The sequence below is a fragment of the Meles meles genome, chromosome 7 (assembly GCF_922984935.1).
Source record: "Meles meles chromosome 7, mMelMel3.1 paternal haplotype, whole genome shotgun sequence".
In the NCBI taxonomy this organism is placed as follows: Eukaryota; Metazoa; Chordata; class Mammalia; order Carnivora; family Mustelidae; genus Meles; species Meles meles.
In genome coordinates this window covers 36134877-36158779 of record NC_060072.1, presented here as the reverse complement: position 1 = coordinate 36158779, position 23903 = coordinate 36134877, and the positions used below count along the sequence as shown (strand labels likewise).

At 37.3% G+C, this 23903-nt stretch overlaps 1 protein-coding gene across 2 annotated transcripts in view; it reads left to right on the top strand.

Annotated features, from left to right (window-relative positions):
- Positions 1–23903, top strand: part of TMTC2 (transmembrane O-mannosyltransferase targeting cadherins 2) — a 434663-nt gene that overhangs the window by 402572 nt on the left and 8188 nt on the right. The window lies entirely within an intron of this gene.

Sequence of the window (23903 nt, the reverse complement as noted above, 5' to 3'; positions counted from 1 at the left end):
TTGTAAATGTTACCGTCATCTCCCTAGGCACGGAACCGCCCTAAAAAGCAGCCTCAAATCTGCCATTTTGCTGGGCATTTCATCTTTCATTTCTCAAATCTGTGTTCCCCTTCTCTATCTCTGCCCAAACTGCCCTCGTACCGATTCCTCAATATGATCCTATCATTGTACGAGTTTTCTGTTTCCTTCTTAGACACATTTCCTAGGTTGCTGTAGAGTGACATTTCTAACATGTAAATCTGGTCATATTACTCTTCTGAATGAAGTCCACATTTGTCAGATTCCTCTTACACCCAGTACTCCGAGACTTCCTTTCATACTCTGAGACTCCATCATTCATAGATCAGCAAATAGATTCAGTCCTAGCAGATATAACCCAAGACTTCAGCATCCTGTGATTGCCAAATAAAGTTACATTTCCTTTAATACATGACTGAACTTAACCTTTCACATAATGTCAGCGTTTTCCCCCAAAGAATGGCTATGTGTTTTACAGAAGAGTCTGTGTTCTAAGCCTTTCTCTGTCCAAACCCTCCTTGATCTAAAGCCCGGCACCTCCCTTCACTACTCTTCTCCCAGTATTCCATGCCCCAAATTCCCTTCCTTAACCGCCCTCTGCTCAGATGACACTAGTTTTTGGCTTATAAGAAAACGTATGAGAAGGTGCTGGAAAATGACCAAAGGTCATTTTAAAGAAGAGAAAAATTTAACCCAGAGTATTACCATCATTTCTTCAGATTTTACCCTGTTGATGAACATTACATATTTCTCTTTTTTTCACTTCCTACTGTTTGTACTTTTTTTTTCTTCCTACTTTGTTCCTACTCTTCCTGCTGTTATACAATATTGCAGTGCTACTTTTATTTTATATCTGCTTAGACGTTATTGAGATCCACATTCCCACCAGCACCACTGCCAGATATGAAGAGTATCCATCTTTTATATTATCATCCACATGAAAAACAAAAATTACTATCTCTTGTCTCAAGTTGCATCTTTCTGACTACTACTGTGATACCATATCTTAAATATTTGTAAATTAACCCTTTATCATTCTCTGTGAGACTTGCCATTATATATCTTTTGCCCATTTTTTTCTGCTGGGTTTTCTCATCAAGATGTCTGTTTTCCACCATGACATGTGAGTTTCCTATCTTACTAAAGAAGGCCTCCTCTCTCATTATAAGATTTTGTTTTGTTTTTTTAATTTTCAATTTAGATTTTTAATTCATATGGAATTTTTTTTTTTATGGTTTTAGTATATGGTATAGAAATGTTGTACTGCTATTAAGAATGCACTCTGTTTGGGGTGCCTGGGTCTGCCTTTGGCTTAGGTCATGATCTCAGGATCCTGGGATTGAGCCCTGATTCAGCCTGCTCAGTGGGGAGCCTGCTTCTCCCTCTCCCTCTGCCTTCTGCTCCCCCAGCTTGTGCTTGCTCTCTCTCTCTCTCTCTGTCAAGTGAATAAATAAAATCTTTTAAACAAACACACACACACACACACACACACACACACACACATACTCTTTATAAGGTATCATCCGGCAATAGGTGATTAGTGAAAATGCAAGATATAGATTTGTCACTGTATTTGAACACCCCCTGGTTTATACACACAGAGGAAGGGGAAATGAATGGATAACTAAGTGAGAATAAGAAAATAAATAAGGATAAGTAAGAGAAAAAAAAGCACTAATATGCACATACTGGTTTGGATGGAAAGGAAAAAGTGGGAATTATGAGCCTTCTTTCAAAAAATACATTTGTGTTCCTTAAAGAGCCATGTTTCTTCTCACGGGGAAACCCTAGACGAGCCTCCTGCCTTCATGGTTGCCACTATGTTATAGAGATAACCCTGCCTTCTCCCAAAAGGTATATTTTGGCAGAATTTCTCCCATACAGAAGCCAGGACTAGGAGCTCTCAGCCTCAAACAGAGTCTCAGGGCCTCCCTCTTCCATTCTGTTGCTCTGCCATCCCTTAGAGCATTAGCCTCTTCTGCATGGTCACGGCTAATTGCACACACGCCTCTGCCCTAATGTATGGAGAGCGAAAGAAAGGAAGTTCAGGGTAAGGGTTTCCTTTTATACAAGTTATACACATCCTTTCCATTCACATTTCATTGATGAGAACTTAAGTACATAATGAAACCTAGCCACCAAGCAAAAGCGGGGAATGTTGCATGTGGCTGGCAATTACATACCCAGAAAGAAGGGAAAACCAGATTGTACTAGGGGAAAAATCAGCAGTTTTCACCATATTATTTATATTATTTTCATCGTCTAACTTTTGCTTTGCTATTCTCTCTTACGAGTTTCTATTTTTAATGGGTTGTTTTGCTTAGTTCAATTAAAGTATTATCCATGTTCTTGCAATTCCTGTGATTAAAAATGAGCCTTTTTATCGTGGGTCCCTTATCAGCCATCTCTCTAAGTTACTATCAAGTTGTATTTACTGCAATTGTAAAGAGATAAGAAAAATTGGGATTTTCTGTCTCAAGAAGTAGACAAATGGCAAAGTTAAGTGAAAGTGTAAAGCATTCTCCCCTCTATGGTTATGCAAATGGCTATTTGCAAACGGACTTGAAATTTAATGGTGGTAATGTGGTAAGATTTTTAAGATTCGATGCATTAAGTATTGGCGCTTCAGAGATCCCACATTGTCTCTTGGGAAGCATGCAAGTAATTGTTGCCAATTCAGGGTGTGTGTGTGTGTGTGTGTGTGTGTGTGAGCGCGCGCACGCATATCCATCTATCAAAGTCTATTCTACCTTGGAAACATGTGGAATAGCTCAACAAGTAATGAATAATGAAACATTATAGAAGATAATCCTTGCAAACATAAGATACATAGCTAAATTTATTGTCATCAAGTCTGTAAAATTGTATTTTAAATATTATATTTTTTTATTTTCAATTGTGGCGGACCTTTGCTGAAAAAGAAGAAATGGAAAAGAGAAAGTAAAACACAACCCTTCAGACATCTCCAGACATTTCCATTTCCTTTGTGCCTGAGAGTTAAAACTGCCAAGTTCAGTGAATGAAACACTACCTCCAATGAATTCCCAAATGTATCATATAAAACAAGGAAGAAAATTGCACTAAAATATTTTTATAACTCTTGCTTCAAATTTTTTCTGTGTATTAAATAAGTTGTCAACTTATTGTTGGGTTTGTTTCTGTGAGAGTCTAGAAAAGCAGCAAGGGATTGTGATCGATGGGTTTTTGCTAAGCTTTTACCCCCTAAATCTCTGCAAAAGAAACTCCCTTCCTGTTCCTCTTGCCTGAACAAAGGAAGAGGTAAGTTCAGGTCCAGGAAATGAAGAGAACTTTAAAACACTCCCTAAAACGAGGGCACTTGTAAGCAGGGGAGGGAGAAGAGGAATATTTGAGAAATATGTAGGAGATCTAACAGGCAACGTTTGATGATTCCTGAATAAGGAGCATGGGAGTAAGGAAGGGAGAGGAGTTTGTAGGCTGGGTGACTAGGTGTATTCTAGCACTTGGGTAAATAGGGGCTCTTGAAGGATGAACATACCTAATGTGCAAGTTAATGCAGGTAAGTTGACTACTGGGATTCCTATAGACAACTGAATAGGAGCCTGAAGACTAAAGGAGAATCAGGACCAGAGATCCAGGTTTAGATCCCTGGCAAAAACCAGGGAGGACACATGGAATAGATGTTCTAAACCCAGAGTCCTTGGAAAGATTTCAGTTTTTGTGATTTCCAAATCTGACGTGTTAGTGTCAGAAGATAAGTTTACAAGGGTGACCAAGAAGAAATTCTTCAAGAGGCGGGATGATTATATTTATGTGTACATATGTGTCTGTGTCCATGTGTACATGTGTGTTTGAGCTAGAGACTACAGTATTGGCTGATGGATTTGATGTAGGGTGTGAGAGAGAAGGGTCAAGACACCATGTTTTTTGGCCCGAGCAACTCTCAGGTGGATGGAGTTGCTACCTCCTGAGCTGTATGAGATTCCCCAAGGAACAGATTTACTGAGTAAGTGAATGAGTGAAGGAAATAAAGCATGAATGACTCATAATAGAAATGCAGCTTTTAAAACTTTATCACAGTGACTTAAATGATGTGTTTGAAAACCTTACCAGACCATTGTAATGAACAAACTAATTTACATTTAGTAGCTTCCCATTTGCATGTAAGCCATGCATTCTAAAGTAGTTGGCCTTGCAAGTAGGTTAAATATGCCTCCAGGAAACCCTCTTCACAATATTAATTTGCTTAACAAGCTCTTTCTTTTTAGATATTAGAAATGGAAATTTAAACTCAGACGAGGAAGACTGCCTCTCGATCTGAAGTCAGAACTAATGACTTTTTACTGTTATAAAAATTTAACATCATGAGCACGTACGTGATTGAGATGAAAACACTACACATGTCACAGATGTGCCCCTCTGAACCAACACAAACACCGGTTGCTTTTACTCAGTTCACTTTACAGGTACTTCACAGATAGGTCTTTGAAATATCTAGAAGAGTTGAAGAGTTTACAGTTCCTAGTTTTAAGAGTCACGTTTTGAAATAATATGTTCTGTGCCAATTTAGGAAGCCCACCGTTGGCATCCACCAAAGTACAAGCGGGCATATCATTATGAGAGATAAGGCGGTCCCCGTGAAAGACCTCGTGTAGCGGCTCCTTCATTCACTAAAGTCCTTACAATCAGGTTTTGAGTGATCTTTGCAGTCACCGCTTCCATTTCTTTTTCCTTTGCTCTCTGAGCAATCACCAGCCTGATTTTCTCTCAGGGTTTTGAACATGCCATGCTCAATCCCAACTCACAACTTTGAACTTCTACTTTTGAAGAAGGGTAACTCTGATGATGATTTCTCTCATTCATCTGATCTCAACTTGATGGTCATTATCGGGAAACCTCGGAAGCACCTTTGCTTCCTACCCATTGCTTCTTATGTATAGTTCTTATCGTAGTTGATGTTTATTTACTTCTATGATTGTCTGATTGTTCATTTCTCTCACAAGAATATAGGCCCCATGAGGACAGCATCTATGGTTGTTTAGTTGAACACTGCGTCCATCACACCAACACAGTGTCTGTCCCTGTTGATCACTAGTGGCAGAGCCAAGGTTTCAATTCAGGCTACTAGTCATCTAAAGAGAAATTAGGGAGAGATGAGTTTCAGTTTGATACTGTCTTCGAAAGGGTATGTCGAAGTCATTTGTAAGTAATTATTATGGGAAGATTGTCCTTCTCAAAAACACATACACACACACACTCACTCAAAACATGCCAACACAAATTACAGCTGAGCCTATAAGATATAAACTTATATCTGCTTATAAACAACTGCAAAACAACTGTACCTCATTCCTGCATTTCTCTCAATTTTATCTTTCTCCATGGCTCAAATCTACTTTCTGGCTATCTACATGGTTGTACCACAGGGCACTTCAAACACAGCATGTATTCTTTCATTTAACAAATACTTATGGAATACCCATTCATCATTAGCCCTGCTTTAGGTATTAAGAACTAGCAGTAAACAAGCTAAGTTAAAATCTCTTCTGTTGACAAAAAGGATTTTTTTTTTCTGGTGGTGAAAGGACTTAAAAATATGAGATATTATTGAACGATGAATGTTATGAGGAAAATAAAGCATAAGCCGTAAGAAAACAAGACCCATATTTTAGGTTGGATAACCACTTTTTAGCTTCTTTGAAAAATGATTTATACTCTGGGACTGAAATAGCAAGGAACCAGCCATGCAAAAATGGGGGGAGAAGCAGCTTGTACAAAGGCCTGAAAGTAAGGTGGAAGGAAGGTTGGAGCAGAAGGAAGGCCAGAGTGGAGGGAGCATATGAATGAGAGTGGGAGGGGCAGGAGCTGAGGTTAGGGAAATAAGTAGGGGTAGACAGAGATGATTTTGAATTTAACTACAAAAGGAAACCTCTTGCGTGATTTAAGTATAAGAGTAAAATAATTTTATTTAAATTTTACAAAGCTCTCTGGGGCCACTGTGTGGAGAAAGAATTAAAGGAACAAGTAGGAAGCAGAGAGTGTGGCCATTGAAGTAGTCCATGCTATAGACAATGATGGTTTGGTCCTGGGTAGAGATGGAAGGAAATGGAAGATACAGAGTAACCATCCTTCTGTCTCAGACATTTCTCCCTCGTGGATTCCTCACACTGGTTATCACACTTACCCTCTACGCAAGTTGACCAAGCTAATAATCTCAATTACCTTCCCCTTTCCTTCCTTTTCTTCTCCCTTGACCAGCAGATCAATAAATCCTATCAGATAATGACCAAAAATGGCTTTTTGTAATAGTTCTTCATCTCTCTTTTCGGTGCCTAGTTTTTGGTTCCATAATTCCTGACATGAAATTTTTAAGGGGTCTCCACTCTCTGCCTCGGATCTTAGGTCCCTTAAATCTATTCTTCAATCTTGCCTTAAAAACTGCATCTTTCTAAACACAGTGATTTCAAATTACTGTTATAAATAGACTTCTGATTGCTAATAATCTTTTCCCACACTTCTTTGCTAGAAACAAAGCCATTTTTCTAACAAAAGTTTTAGTAGAAACCAAATATGGGAAGGATGTGTTCTTCTTAGCAAGGATGCCCTATCCCTGTCTCCATGCTTCTCCATGCTTACAACCATAGGACTACAAGGCACTGGCTGTTACTGCTTCTCAACCCTCAGTGCTACTCACCATCTGTGGACTCAACATCTCTAAAATTCCATGTACTTTACCCTTTATTCTTTTGAAATTCATCTTCTGCCCACACATCCTGTCCTGTTCTTCTCCCTGGTCGCATGAATTAATCTTTGAAAATCTATCTCAAATATTTCGTGCATTGTAGTATTGTTTCTAATTGTAAGGAAAATAGAAGCAACCTCAATACCCACTGAGATAACTTGTTAGATTAGGGTATGTCATATCTTTTTAATGACTACTTAGAATAAATTAGAGTATGTCATATATTTTCTTTTTTTTTAATATTTTATTTATTTGACAGAGAGAAATCACAACTAGGTAGAGAGGCAGGCAGAGAGAGAGGAGGAAGCAGGCTCCCCGCGGAGCAGAGAGCCCGACGTGGGGCTCGATCCCAGGACCCCGGGATCATGACCAGAGCCGAAGGCAGAGGCTTTAACCCACTGAGCCACCCAGGTGTCCCATGTCATATATTTTCAATGGTCTTTTTAATGAAGATCCTATACTAAGAGACATCCATTTCTGTTGCTGAGAGGTAGTGACTTTTTCTTCATAATCATCAGATTCTCTTAAAGCCAATATCTTTTTATAAAGGTTCAATATTTTTTTTAGACTTTTCTATTTTGCAGAAGAATGAAATATGACATAGTTTCCTCTCCCAACGATTTCCCAGGGAGCTCCTAATTTCTTGATTAAAAGCTTAATTTCATTCTCTTTTCTTACACAGTAGGTGTTATTCTTTGGCATTTATGGTAAAGATTTGTAATAGTAGTGAAATTTTCTAAACTAAATAGAAACAACCCCATAGGCAAGTAAATGAGTATGATTTAATTTTTTTCTATAATAAAATTCTTACTGTGTACAATATTGACACAGTCTACTCATTTTGGATTTTAAGTGTACACTTATGATTTAGAGCCAACATTTAAATATATGCTATTTTGAATTTCTTTGTGCTACTCTTAATAAATTTTACTTTTTCCTAGCGTCCAGATTCTTCCAGCATTAGGAAGGAGAAAGAAATACATTTGTATATATGCTCTATGCACAGATATTTATGTTCCTTGGATGCCTCTTGAGAGTAAACTAGATTAAGAGATTCTCCAAGGACTAATATTGTTCTTCTTCAGCTCAAGAAATCACAAAATAGAATTTATATCCCACAAATTAAAAGAACAAAATTGTTGATTTTCTTCCCATTTTAGATTACCTTACCCTTATAAATAATGTATTTTCATTCTCTTAATTTATGTTTTTTCTGCTAAGGAAGTACCACCTCAAAGTTTGCAAATTACCACTGAAATATTATAGCTTTTCTTTTGGTAATATGCTACAAAATAACTAACATTTCTGTGGAGTTTTACAAACTTGCAAATTGTTTGTATACCTACTCTATTACTTATTCCTTGTAATATCCAGTAAGGAAAATGACAGCTATTTCTGCTGGGATTTTTTTGTTGTTTGTTTGGTTGGTTGGTTTGGTTTTTGTTTTCATGTAAGAAACTGACATGACAATGTTGGATAATTTTTGCAAAGTTACATGAATAGGAAATGAAAAAGTAAGGATTAAAAGCCCAGATCTGGGGCACCTGGGTGGCTCAGTTAAGCGTCTGCCTTCAGCTCAGGTCATGATTCTGGGATTGAGCCCTGCTTCAGGCTCTCTACTCACTGGGGAGCCTGCTTCTCCTTCTCTCTCTGCCTACTGCTCTGCCTACTTGTGTGCTCTCTCTCTCTCTGTCAAATAAAGAAAATCTTTTAAATAAATAAATAAAAGACATAAAAGACCTGTTCTGGTACTACTAATCCAAAGCTGTTCCTACTTGCCATCTTGAAGACGTGTGGTGTGTGTGTGTGTACACACACAGGCACGCATGGTTTTTGGTACATTTCCTTCTCTTTTGGAAATGAATTTATCAACACCTTTATAATCTAAGGTCTTTCTCTGATTTTTAGCAAGAATGATCTATCTGAACAAAATGTACTTATGTAGATAAAACAACCTCTCGTTAATGCTTCCTAAATAACATATGTAGAGCTATTCTATATTTTATTTATCTAGAAAATGGTTCTTTTCACCTAACAGATGCTAGCAAGAATGGGCTGCAATTAAGATAATATTTTCATCTCGGGGCGCCTGGGTGGCTCAGTGGGTTAAGCCGCTGCCTTCGGCTCAGGTCATGATCTCAGGGTCCTGGGATCGAGTCCCGCATCGGGCTCTCTGCTCAGCAGGGAGCCTGCTTCCCTCTCTCTCTCTCTCTGCCTGCCTCTCTGCCTTGTTGTGATTTCTCTCTGTCAAATAAATAAATAAAATCTTTAAAAAAAAAAAAGATAATATTTTCATCTCTAACACTAATAAACACTGAAGTAGCTCCCATGAAACCTCTGGAACTGTCTCCCAGAAAGGAAGCATGGTACTACTAGCACATTATAGATGTTTCTAATTGATTAACCAATTATTTTGTTATTGAATTGCTTTGTTGTTCACGTTTATCAATCTTAGCTTTCCTCATACTTTAGTGGCTTTTTAAAAATAATATTGATCATATTTTAATCAATCTTCATTCAATAGGACGTCATGGAAAGCAAATTTATAAATTAAGTACATTAAAATAACAGGCATTTAGCATGATTGCTAGTGACATTACTTTGCATTCAAAGATGAAAATTCAATAGAATATTTGGTGTGATTTAATAATTATGAACAGCAGTGTTTTGTTTTTCAATACCTACACAGTATGGTTTTAACCCTACCGTTTGTGAGCAATGAGCCAGTTGTAAAGACATAAGTTTTATTTTTCTCCAAGTATTTATTTTTATTCTCAGAGTACATGAAGCAAGAAATAAAAGAATTAAGAATAGTTTTATGGGGACGCCTGGGTGGCTCAGTGGATTAAGCCGCTGCCTTCGGCTCGGGTCATGATCTCAGGATCCTGGGATCGAGCCCCGCGTCGGGCTCTCTGCTCCGCGGGAAGCCTGCTTCCTCCTCTCTCTCTGCCTGCCTCTCTGCCTACTTGTGATCTCTCTCTCTGTCAAATAAATAAATAAAATCTTAAAAAAAAAAAAAAGAATAGTTTTATGACACAAATGTGTTTTAGTATGCTTCAGAAAAATCATAAAAAATCCATGTTGGTGCAAAGAGATTTTCTGTATCTCTGTCATTCTCTCCATCTTTCAGTTAGCCTTATGCCCTTAAATTATATTTATAGGGTATTGTCAACCCAATGTACCCAAATCCTTATGACAAACATTATGAACTACCAGTGTTTGCCAAAATGAAAACAAGCACCATTGTAATAAATTGGAACAGTAGAGTGGAAAGGGAAGTGGAAATGGAGTGGAAAATTGGGGTTTGGGCCCAGCAGTACTGAATTCTGGTTGTGTTACCTTGAACAACTTACTTTATCCTTTAAGATCCAAATATCTGTAGCTAGTTGCAAATGAAATGAAACCATGTAAGTATATGTGCTTCGAACAATTTAAAAATAGCAAACAAATGTGAGATACCTGTAGTATAAATAATGATATGATGATGGTGATGATTTTGGTGACGACGGACAGAGTTTTTGACCCATTAAGACACTAAGACTAAAGAAGATGTAGAGGCTTTGTATATAATATGTATTCAATAAATAATGGCATTTTGAGAATGAAAATGATTTGCCATGTTTAATAGCCAGCTAACGCTGTTCAGGAATTTACATGTAGAAAGCAGGTAACAAGTCAATGTTGTACGGATAATACCAAAATATTTCAGTTGACAGTAATCCATAGGTGAGCAGTTTGTATATTGACATTTGCTCCTCGCAGCTGGGTAGAAATTTGCCACTTGACGGATATACACCTGTAAGTGCGTTTGTGTCCACATGAGAAAGTTTGATTTGAGGTAGACAACAGAGAAAGCAGGACATATGAACCCTTATCCATCCTGTGAACCTCAATGCTGGCAGCATGGAAAGTGGGCTTTTTTTTTTCTCTTTCTGTAGGTGAAGAAAGGAATAAATGTATGTGTTCTGTGAAGTAGCAGTGCTTGCTACTCTAATTTGTTGCTTAATGATAAAGAAAGAGAATAGATGGAGGAAAGCAAATTCCTTCCTTCTCGTTTCGTGGAAGTGAAATTAGATTTTATCTTAGCAAAATGTAGAATTGCTCTGCTGACAACATAATATCAAACTAAAATTTCCATGAAATATAAGAAAGGGATTGTGTCAAAAACGCAAAGCAGTCAAGCTTGTGATAAGTGCTATCTATCTATTTATTTATGAGGGGGGAGGGGCAAAAGGAGAGGGGGAGAGAGCATCTGAAGTTGGCTCCATGCCTGGTACAGAGTCCAATGCAAGGCTTGAGCCCACAACCATGGGATCATGACCTGAGCTAAATCAAGAGTCGAATCTTAACCCACTGAGCCACCCAGGCTCTTTTTAAGAATTGTTTTTTATTTGAATATAGTTGACACACGTTACATTAGTGTTAGGTGTACAACACAGAGATTCAACTTCTCTATCCATTCTGCTGTGCTCACCAAAAGTGTAGCTGCCATCTGTCACCATATAACCCTATTACAATACCACTGACCTCATTTCCTATGCTGTGCCTTTTATGCCCACGATGATAGGTGCTCTTTATAAGAAAAGCGCTATGTACTTTTTTTAAAGCACTACATACTTTTGATAAATAAACTGTGGGTTGTGTAGTGGTTCTCGATTATAAGCTAAACAGAGTAGAGTCCTGCCAAAAGTGGGTAACATTCCAGGAGGATGTCGAAGTGTTTCTCTCTACGGTTTTGTTGATGTTGCTTATCTGTATTTGCCGCTGCCTCCCTTCCCTTGAATTTGAAAACATTCTAAGAGCAAGATCCCCTTTCCTTCCCCTGTAAGTTAGACTGGTGTTACATACAGGACACAGACTATGTAATTGTTATTGACCAGCTCTTCATTCATATGCTCTTGAATTTTGAAGTCAGTTCTTAAAACTGTCAAAATTTCAGTGACTTTTATAATCACAAAGACTTTTACTTCTTGTCAGCATAGCAGACCTTAGAAATTCTCTCCCCAGGTAGAGGATAGAATAATATTTTTCCTTCTGAAATACTGTTGGGCTTTCAAGGAGGAGGTAAGAACTACACTTCCAAAGAGGGAATGGGGATGAAGAACAAAACAAAAGAAAGAAAGAAAGGAAACTATGAACTGGACTTTGGGATTCTGCATGGCAAGTCACCTGTAGGAGCAGGGTTATCCTGAGCTTGGAGCCCCTTAGCAGCCTTGCCTTCTGGTTAATGAATCTGTGCCTGCACCAGTGCAGTGAAACAGGGCTTATAATTGAATCAGGACCTTCAAGGCAGAATGTGGTGGTTTTAGGTTGGTCAGATTCTCTATCTGTAGATGCACATCCTCTCTGGAGAAAAGCATCCCCAATTCAGGCTTTCTGGACTCCTCAGATTAAGACCAGACAATTAATTAGTTAAAGAAAACAAAAAGGAAGTAACCACCACGACCTTCAAAGACTACAGATACTGAAATGTCAGAAACAGAATACAGAATAGCTCTGTATGACATAGTTAGGAAATAGTGGAGTGGTCTTGAATTCTTGAAATCAAAGCTCAAAGGTTAGATTAAATAACAGGTTAATGACAAATGAGAATATAAATGAAATTGATACATGCGAGCAAATTACCTAGAATGCCATGTGGAAAAGAAAAATGAGGAATATGAAGGAGAAGTTAAGAAAACTGGAGAATACAATGAGAATAGGTATTTCTGTTCAGAACCCAGACATTGAGAACAGAATAGTGAATATCCCAGAATTTTCTAGGATGATATAATATATCCCAAATTGAATAAATAAATAGAAATCTGTATGCAGGCTCAGCATTGTATATTATAGGGAACCAGAGGCAAGATTATAACCTAAAAGCAACCAGAAAGAAAAATTACATATGAAGGAATGCTAATTTAAACAAGAACACATAAAATTAACACAACCCTGAAAGACACAAGATAATGAAATAATCTCCTTACGATGTTAAAAGAAAGGGCACCTGAGTGGTTCAGATGGTTAAGCATCTGCCTTCAGCTCAGGTCGTTGTCCCAGGGTCCTGGGATCCAGCCCCACATCAGGTTCCTGTGCAAGGTGGTGTGTGCTTTTCCCTCTCCCCTCTACACTCCCCTCCTGCTCTATCTCTTACTGTCAAATAAATAAATCTTTAAAAAAAAAAAGACGTTAAAAGAAAATTTCTGTAATACTCTCTTAGCATCTGAGAATATTTTTCAACAATGTCGAAAGACACATTATATAATCAAAAATTGAAAAATATTACCATCAATAATCTTTTACTAAATAAACATTTTCTAAAAGCATCTGCTTTAGGAAGAATAGAAATTCCAAAAGGAGAAGCTAAGATACAAGAAGGAGCGGCAAGCAAATAAAACAGCAAACATGGATATAAGTCTGAATGAATGAATGTTATATAATCTAATGACTGATGATTTTTGTGTGTTTCATGTTGGGGCCTAGGATGATGCAGCATCTTATTCACCTGTCCCCACTTGACTTCGGCTAAAGATATATGGCAGAAGGGAAATTTTTCCCTGGGTGTATGGGACTTTTTTTTGACTTATGCCAATGGGGGAGCCCAACAGAGGCATGGTATTACAATACATTTCAAATTTAGTATCTAAACACATAGAATATAGTAACATATTATGTAAGTAAATATGCATAATAAACAATGAAATTTGTGCTTGTGAACATCATGGAACACTCCTTGGAACTCTGAAACTAACCATCGCCAATAACTTCCGTCTACGTCGGTGCTTCTTCCCTATCTCATCCCCTTGTCTCTCCCCACAAGAGATAATCACTATTTGAATCACCACACTGAATACTGAAGTTAGTTTGTAACTATAAAATAATACTTCTGGTTATCATGTTAAATCCATGGTTCTTTTAATTTACTTAACATAGACATTTATTTTTCATCTATTAAATGCTATGAATTTGACACCAAATAAAAATGTGATCAATATTGCTTTTAGCTAGCTATTGAAGTACAAGGAAAAATAAGATTATATTTTATTTATTTATTTATTTTTTCAGAGAAAAATAAGATTATAAAACGTGAACTGCAAAGCTCCTAGAACAATCTAATAACAAAATTAAGAAATGTGTTAATTATTAGAAACATCTTGGGACATGTTTTGGTGCCTTGTTTGCTTTCTTGGTGAAAGTTCCAGAGTCTTAAATAATAGCTACTTTAATGCATAAAGTTAGTTGTTAACAAGTGGAGAATATCTTTTATTTTTCTTGTTTTATTTTTTCCTCTCTTTCCCTGTGTGCCTCTGTTTTTTTCTTAAATTCCACATATCAGTGAGATCATATGATAATTCTGTTTCTCTGAGTTATTTCACTTAGCACTTACCTTCTAGTTCCGACCACGTTATTACAAATGGCAAGATTTTATTTTTTATGGCTGTGTAATATTCCATTGTATGTATATCCCACATCTTATTTATCTATATCTTTAAGAAACCTAACTTTACTAAAACAGTTATCCTAACTAAAGCCTATTTTCACTAGTATTTGTTTAAAAAAGCTGTTGTATTGTGTTCTCCTTGCTATAGTCAAGATCATCTTAATCACCCCAAAAGGCCCCGTTCTCACAGGTCGTCCACCATGCCTAGAATCTAATCCCCATAAAACTCCCATGTATTCCTCTTCTGCCCACATCATCTATCACTTTTCCAGTCTTGAAATACTTTACCAACTTTGGTCTCCTAAGGGAGCCCTCTTGCCTGGTTGCTGTTTTCTATAACTCAGCAATTTCATTCAAACATCCCATGACCTGAGTACCACCTCCAGCTGTGGCACGAACATCCCAAATGCTTCAGCCCATAGCCAGGATCTACAACCCATTAAATCACCAGTGTTTCAATGTCCTTGACCACATTATGCCTCACATACCTTCTTATTTAAATAAACTCGAAGATCAGTCATGGTAATGGTAATCATTCCTTTGCTTCTTTTTATCTCATCATACTTGACCAAATCGACACCTGGCTACATCCCTCTCTCCCTGCTCCATGTCTGCTACTTGAAGCTAAACATAGCTAGAGAAAAACACAACTCACTATAAAGTTCAGTATCACGGGCCTCAAGTGAGCCTTCAGTGCTGGGTGGCAGTCATGTTATTATCTAGTCCATTCTGTCTTGATAGTTTTCTAGATACCCTCGTATTCTACTCTCGCATCTAAGATTTCCAACATCTTTTTCCTCATCATTCCACTCAACTGACAGCTTTGCATCATTTTTCATCGAGAATGCAGAAGTAATCAGAACTTTTACAAACCTCCATCCCCCCATCTAACCATCTATTTGCATTTGTGCCTTTAAATGATACCTTTCTTCCTACTGTTATAAACTGTCTCTACTTCCAGCTTAAATCAACCTCTTCATTTCTTCACTAGATGCCTCTGTCCTTAACTATCGAAGGACAAGAGTCCTACAGTTACTTGCCTCTCTGTCACTCTCCCTATCTTTCACTGTCTCTCCTGTATTAAAAAATTTCTCCTTTCTACTGAAATATCCCATCAGCATTTAAACATGATGTTATCTCTCCCCAAATTGAAAAACAAAAAGCCTCTCAAACCAATTTATGCCTCTAGCTACCACTCCATTTTCCTCCTTCCCTTTATAGTGTAACTTTCCATTTTCATTTGGACCTACTCCAGGCAGGCTTTTTCTCCAGTGATGTCACCAAAGCTGTTCTTGTCAAAGTTACTGGAACAGCACTCAACAACATTAAATCCATTTGTTCTCAGTTCTAATTTTACTTGTCCTATCAGTAGCATTTGACACAGATGATTACTCATTCCTCCTGGAAACACTTTCTTCACTTGGTTTCCAGATTCTTAGCTCTGGTTCCTCTTAACCTTCATCCCCTGGCTTGTTCTTTCCCAGCCATCCAATCTCTTGACCTTGATTTTTTTTCTTTTTTCTTGACCTGTTATTCTCTGTATCATCACTTTCTCAGAATCTCATCCCCTCTCATGGCTTTAAATAGCATTGATATACTGATGGCTCCCAAATTTAAATCTCCAGCTGAGATCTCTTCTTCGGACTCCAGACTAATCTACCCAGTGTTTACTTAGTATCTGTACTGGTACAGACCCCCCCCCCCCCCAAGCTACTAGTTCAGAATTGAACTCATGGTCTTCTTCCCATGCCTTCTTGTCCCATGGTCTTTCCCATTGCAGCAATTGCTACATTCTTCTAACTGCAAAGGCCAACTTCCACTGCTGCTATTCTTGTCAAAGACCTCGACATCACTGTTGATCGAGAATACTGCAGTCAGCTCCTTCATTAGTCTGCTTTCAAAACAACATTCAAAGCATGGCAGACCATGTCACTTCTTGTGCTGTTTACTCCCTTGCCTTCCTTAGTTGTACACTCAAATGCTGTCTTCTCTTAAGACCTTTAGAGGTCTTCTTATTTAATATTGTATATGAGGGTTCAGCAAGCTTTTGTTGGAGTGGACCAAGCGGTAAATAGTTTAGGTTTTGTGGCTATACGTCTGTGTTGCAGCTACTCGGTTGTGCTTTTGTAGCATGAAAGCAGCTGTAGACAATACATACATGATTAAATGTGGCTATTTTCCAATAAAACTTTATTTATGAGCGTTGATATTAGAGTTTTATATAATTTTCATGTGCTGTGAGGTATTATTCTTCCTCTTGAGTAAAAGGGCTGGGCTGGATATGACTCCAAGGCTATGGTTTGTTGACCAGCCTCCTCACATACCTTTCTTCAACCTTATGTTTGCTGTATTTTTTATCCTTTCACATATCACAATATAATATACTATATATTTTGCTTATTTTTTGTGTTTATTATCTGTGTCTTAAAATGAGATATAAGCTCCATGGGGCACAGGACTTTTAACTGTTTTGTGTACTGCTGAATTCCCAAAGTAGGTGCTCAAAAATTAGATTTTGAATGAATGAAAAAATTATATTTTGAAAAGAAATAAGATTGGCTATAAGGGATGAGATAGTTGAAGAACTCAGTTATTTTAGAAGTTATAGTTTCAAGGATTCTAAGATAGCATTTTAACCATATGCAGCCTGCAAAAGGTCCATTCATGACTTTCTCATTAAATTCTTCATTATTATTTCTTTGTTAGAAATAATTTTTTCATCTCCCCTAAATCCCATTTATTTAGTAGGAGATAGCTTCATACATCCATTCCCCTTTTCATGGGATGGCCATACATACTTTCTGGCTTCCCATTGTTCCCCAGGTTCTGGCATTAAACAGACCTATAGATTAGCCAAAGGTACTCCTGCTTCTCTGTTGGAGGCTGCTTTTCCACATGGCTGCTATAAATGATCATATTCCAAAGCATCCTGGACTCAATTTCCTACAAATATTGACTTTACAATTACCATTTCATTCCTACTTCTCTCAGATGAACCAAAGAAGTAAACAAAGTTCTTCAACTTCTGTCTTTGACTGAAGTAAATAAAATTGTTAAATTATAGGCATTAGAGCATAGCTTAATTTCTGTGAGCCATTTCAAGATACCGAAATTGGATTTAATTACTATGTGTAATGGACATTAAACATTTATGAGATAAATGGCTTACAACTTAATTAGTTAGCTAAGTATTAATAAGATAATTTGTTTTAAGAATAACTAACATGTAATAACAGAAAAAGATCTTGCTTCTGGTTTCTTATATGGAAGAATTAAAAAGCTGTGCCTTTCTTGTACTTCTAGAAAAGACCTTTGTGTTTTACTTGTTCAACATGAATCCTTGATAGAAGAGATACGTGACTAAGTTCTTCTGCAGTTAAATATCAGATCACTGTTCAAGGTTGTTGTATTACCAATGCAAAATGATGTTTTTTTGAGGAGGTAAAAATGTATTACTGTGTGACTTTATAACTATAGTTGGCATGTATCACATAATCATTTTGGTTCCCTAGCTCAGTATGGAAGATAAGTCTACAAGAAATCAGAGTTAGCATATGAGTATCAGTCATTGGGTTCAAAATATTTTATCTTGTTCTTCCTTCTTCAGGTCTCATTTGGGTTATTATTTGTGGCATAAGAATAAATAAGAATCCAATAAGTAGATCTGAGGCCAGCAATTGGTTGGACTCTGGATCTGTGTGATTGCTTTATTGACTGTTTGTTATTTGCTTGGTTCTTTGTTTTATATTAACTGAATAGATCAAGGAAGGGAGGCAAGAAAGTAAGGGTGTAGCATTTTTTAAAAAAGGATTTTTCAGAGAAAAGATAAGACATTGGTAGAGTAGGTAAAGGCAATACAAAATCATATCATATACAATTTAGAAAGCTATTATGCAGAAAAATGTCATCAAGCCCATCTTTAAAACCATCTTGAAGATATAAAAATGTGCTAACTGTACAGGCTTGAAATTAGATGATTGATACAGTCTGAATGTAGCAATTTTGGGTATGAACATTTCAAAAATAAAGACAAAATTTGTAATTGAATGTGGAGATTTTGAGGGTACTATGTGAGGTTATACTGTGTGAGAGGCAGAAGTTCTGCCACTCAACCTGTCTTGATTTGCCATGAGTTTAGATACACACAAGCCATGTTTATTTTTACATTTTCAGCAAGTGTGACACTTTGGCAAGTGTATTGGCTTGGAGTCAGCATGGTTTCACCTTGATTGGTGTGTCCTGATGGAATATTTTCTGAAATGATGTGTGAAGACCTTGCATCACTATTTTTCCAAACATGTATCAACAAAGTCTTGGTCCTATAAAAGTGCAAATAGAATGCCAGGCATCAGGCAGTGTGTTTACATTTTATTTTCAGTCCCTGGAAAGATTTATAGTTTCTGTAGGAATTGCTTTACCCCTGCTTGTTATGTTTGATCTGGTCATCCTAACTGAGAGTGTTAACAAAACTTTCCACTTGCTGTGCGTGTGAAGCTTATGGTCACTTCTCTTTGTGAAATATATTTCTTCATATTCATTCTGTGGGTGGACAGTTACTGCCTTCTAATGTCATGTTGAAATGTGATTGATCTGAATGACACTGTCACCCTTGAATGAATCCTGCTTCTTCACTCTATCTGCTTTGTCAAAGGAAAAAAACGTCTTACTCATCTTTAAAGCACGTATGCCTACTCTAAATTTGATTTAATCTACTGTTTTGAGGTCTCTGACATGCTCATTTCCATGTTTTGGTTTTTTTAATGATTATTTTCAATAAGGCCTATTCAGGAATTTGTCATTTCAACAATATGCAAAGTGGAATCTCTCAGTTGACTTCCATCTGATCACATCTCTTGATTGACAAACATAGAAGTCAGTTGGAGGGCACCTGGGTGGCTCAGTGGGTTAAGCCTCTGCCTTCGGCTCAGGTCATGATCTCGGGGTCCTGGGATCTAGTCCCGCATCGGGCTCTCTGCTCAGCAGGGAGCCTGCTTCCCTCTCTCTCTCTCTGCCTGCCTCTCTATCTACTTGTGATCTCTCTCTGTCAAATAAATAAAATAAAATCTTAAAAAAAAAAAAGAGGTCAGTTGGAGAAGTGATACATACATAGTTTAAAAACATTTTCCTGAATTTGATTGTCATGGCATCTGTTGATCTTTACCCCAGTTGTAACTTGGATTTTGTCAATGTAGTATGTCTCTTCTTTGTATTTAAATTCAATTAGCTAACATACAGTACATCATTAGTTTCAGATGTAGAGTTCAGTAATTCATCAGTTGCATGTAACACCCAGTGCCCATCAACTTCTTAAACTCAACACTCAATGTAGTATGTCTATAGCTCTTGCTGCATTGTGTTAAAAAAAAAAAAAAATTAGATGAAAAAAAAAATCAGATGATCCATTCACATGGCAAAAAAGCCAGTCCCTCCAAAAAAAGAAAAAAATGGGGGCGCCTGGGTGGCTCAGTGGGTTAAAGCCTCTGCCTTCGGCTCAGGTCATAATCCCAGAGTCCTGGGATCGAGCCCCGCATCGGGCTCTCTGCTCTGCAGGGAGCCTGCTTCCTCCTCTTTCTCTGCCTACTTGTGATCTCTGTCTGTCAAATAAATAAATAAAATCTTAAAAAAAAAAATGTTTTTCTCAGCTTTTCTCTCTCATGACAATTAAGTTCTTAAGTATTATAAACTCAAATCTCAACTTCCAGCATATCTCTGAGATACATTTTAATAACAACATAATTACCCCAGGGACGTGTTTCAACTCCTTGGAATGAGCATCATTTTATTAGATATATTCAAACTCACGCTTCACACATACGCATGTGGATTCCCCATACAGCTGGAAATCCTTCTGCGTGATACCGTTATGATTGAGAAAGCATGCACATGTTCTTCCCTCCCCTTCATGCCAAAAAAGAAACGAATCAAGTGTAGAGTGAATTATGTTGCTTAAATCACATTTGGAAACAGACAAGGAATTTGGTTCAAAGAAAAGGGAAAGAAGATGCTGTAGGTTTTCGTGGCAGATATCCGCATTCGTAAGGGCAGAGATGGCTCTTGGTGTATTTCAGATAGATTTTGCCTGTTGTGCAGATTCTTTCCCAGATTTCCTTCCTTTAGGGTTTTTAACCTTCACTAAATTCTACTTATTTTCATTCTTCTAATCTGCATGCAGTTTAAGTCATATGTTTTCTCACTTACGTAGAACTTTTATTTATAGTTTTACTTCAAATGATGAACTACGTGCTTATTGCCAATCAAGATAAATAGCGTACTGATTGCCTTTTATAAAAGCCATGAGTGACACTTAGGTGGCCTGAAATCCAAGCTTCCCGTTTGGATCATGTGAGAGATGTTCTTAGGAAATTAAGGACATCAGGAAAACCTGTCTTTGAAATAGAATCATCTCCAGTGAAGAAGAATTTCTGAGTTACAGTCTTAATTTAGTATATGCACTTTAAATTCTGTTAGCAATAACTACCACCTTTGAAATGACTCTGTTACAATCACTGTTTGCTATCCCCCAAACCACAGCTTTTGGCATTTTGATTGCCATAGAAATGAATAGCACTCCACATTGTGGCAGTCACACCCATCATAAAAGTTAAATGAGCATTCTTGCAACACCCGCTGGGATGGGGCAGATGTAGGAGAGAAGGATTGAGCACACAGGATAAAATATGTCACTGAGATACAGAAACTAGTCCCTTAATACAGCGTTGTGTCTTGCTTGTCACCTGTACCTCTTCTGTTTTATTCAAACCTATTTCAAAAACACAAATACTGTGTTGAAACTGAGAATCACAATGAATCATTTCTATTATCTGTCAGAATTTGCCTTGCCATTGCTAAATCCCCCATGTTATTTTCCCTTGCTATGTGTACAGTTTGGTAAATCATTTTACAGAGATACTTTATTCAAAATATGATTGTAGTCAAATTATGACTACAAAGAACTGTCATTTCTGAATTGAGACCGTAGCAGTGCATGTGGATTTTTTGTCTTATCACAGAATTTTGTAGCAGATCTTTTAGTTTACTCTATCAGTATTTCATTCTTTAATATGATTTTTTGGGCCCATTTTTATTTGGTCTCATAAAGGTTACAGCATGGCTCTCACTGTTGACATCTTAATCTCGAACTAATTGAAATACAGACTCTTCTCTATTAGGGCTTCTGTCCATTGTTGGCTCTGTTCTCAGCAGTTCGCTGAAAACACTTCTAAAAAGTAATAAGTTGATTTTGATGTGACAAACAATTTCAAAAGTTTATATGCCATTCTCATTTTGGAAGAATCAAAGACTAGAAGCAACCTGACAATTCATCTTGTTTAATAGCCTCACAGCCATAAGGAAGTAATCTCCCCTCTCCTTCACAGCTCACCCTTCTAGAAATCTCTGATTCCTCTCTGTAGAAGAAAAATTTGTATCCATGCTCTAGACTATAAACATCTTGAGGGCAGTGAACCCATCTGTGAAGTCTCCTGTAGTGCTTAGAACAATACTTAGAACAATGAATGGATAACAGTTACATGGACCTCATAAATTTGAGGAGCATAAACGGTTTGCGATAAGTGCCAAATGTGCATAAAGTTAGCTAAGAGTGTATACAGACTAAAAAAATACTTTCTTGTTTGGCACTTTCCTAGAGTGTCTGACAGCAACCTCGACATATAGTAGGAGCTTAAAAAATGTTTATTAAGTTACTTTGAGATTGGGCTAGAATTCACCTCTTCTAGGTCAGCTCTTTCTGCTAAATCAAATTTTTTTTTTCTTCTTTTAGCAAGCGTTCATTGAGAATTTCTTTCATATGCCAGAGCCTGGCACTAGCACTATAAAGACAGTTAAAATAAATTCACTGACTGTTTCACTCTCCATCCAGCAAAGAAGACAGATGCTTTTAACAAGTAGATATAATTCATTGTGGTAAGTGTTGCAATTAATGTATGTAGACAGTATTATGGGAATATAGAGAAGTAAGCTATGAATAAGAGATTGTTAAACTCTTTTTTTTTTTTTTTAATGAGAAGTTGGCTGGAAAGAAAATGGAAGAAGGGCTTTGTCAGGAAGTAGTCTGATAAAAAATGATGCTCAAAATTGCACATGGCAGAAATAGATGTTTCACGTGATTCACTCAGTGGGTATATTGAGGGATTCTTTTGGGTGCCATGTAGTAATCGGTTTCTTTGCACTGAGCTGAAGAGTGTGAATTCTTTGCTGTAGGCATAGGTTGACCCTCTGAAACCCTGCTTGTATTTAGAAAAGACAAATGGTCTAGTGGGAGATAGATTGGGGCAAAGCAAGAATTGAAGATGGAAGGACAAAAGGAGACTGACAGAATTTAGGAACAGATGAGATGGTATATAAGAGACAGTGGCAATAAAAATGGAGGGTGATAAAGAGAGGGAGAATATGAAGCATACTGTTTGCTTTAAATTTTCTTGTCCCTAAGAAAGCTAGGTAATAAGGAAGCCAGCAAGAACATAAAGACAGAGAAACAGGCCATAAAGAAAAGTCAGTTCTGTGTGGGGCTAACTAGGAGCTGCCAGTCTTCACCCACATGTCATCCAAGATTCCCCAGCATTGCTGCGAGACATCATTTTGGATCCTGTGGCTCTTCTCTACTGCCTAGATTTCTGTCATCTTCCCACCCACACTGAAAGTGCACCTCTATCGAGGATTTTCCATTTTGTGCATAACGATTTTTCATCTTAGAAACAGCGCTTATCCGATTGCCCGTCATGGGAAAGTGACTGACCAGGAAAACACTAGACCAGACAGTCCTATCTGGGGCTGTTTTGAGGTGGTGGGAGCTCCGTGTAATTCCCTTTCAAATACCACCGTGTAGGTGCCCACGCATACTGCTCCAGTAAATTCAATTGGGTAAGCAATTTCAACTGTATGGGTACAGCTGAATGATAGAATGTAGCCTTTGTTAAGTTATTCACTATTTGAAAAACAGTGAGAATCCATTTAAAACTTCAGCCTGGGTAAATTCCGTCTAATTGTTAAAGAACAGGTGGACCACTGAAAAGAAAAGGGAAAAGCTAATAAACACAAAAATGTTATTGGCCTTTGTAGTAATCAGGGAAAAGAAGTCAAACACAGAATAAGATAGTATTTTACCATTTTCAATTTGTAAAAATTAAAGAGTCAGACAATGTCAAGTATCATTAAGGATGATGGAATAAAGGAACCCCTGTTACATGTTGATGCTGATGCATTTGTTACAACTACACTGAAGAAGAATTTGGTAACATCTGCCAAAGTTGCAGATCCTCTGTGATCCAGCAGGTCCAATCTTCAAAACTCTCCCATTAAGTATGTGTAGAGATAGCCACAAGAATATGGATGGCAGTCTTCTTTTAAAGAGTCTCTAAGTTCATCCTTAAGAGAATGGGTAGTCATTCAATGGAATGAATGAACTGAACCTTACATATATCAACATGGATAAATCTGAAAAACAAAATGATGAGCAAAAATCCAGGTTTCTTGTGTATGCTTGGCGAGATGACATCTCATGATGAATGATGACCAATTTATGAAATCAAAACTTATAGAAGATCATACATTTATTATGGTTACAAAAAAAATAAAAGTGTGAAATGTATTGGAATAATAACCAACTTCAGGATAGTGGTTTTCTTGGGAGAATGGGGGTGAGTTCAGTAGTATGATAGCAAGAGATATTTGGGGGTTTGTGTTGTCTTTATGAAGTTTCATTTGTTAGGCAAGTACACAGTT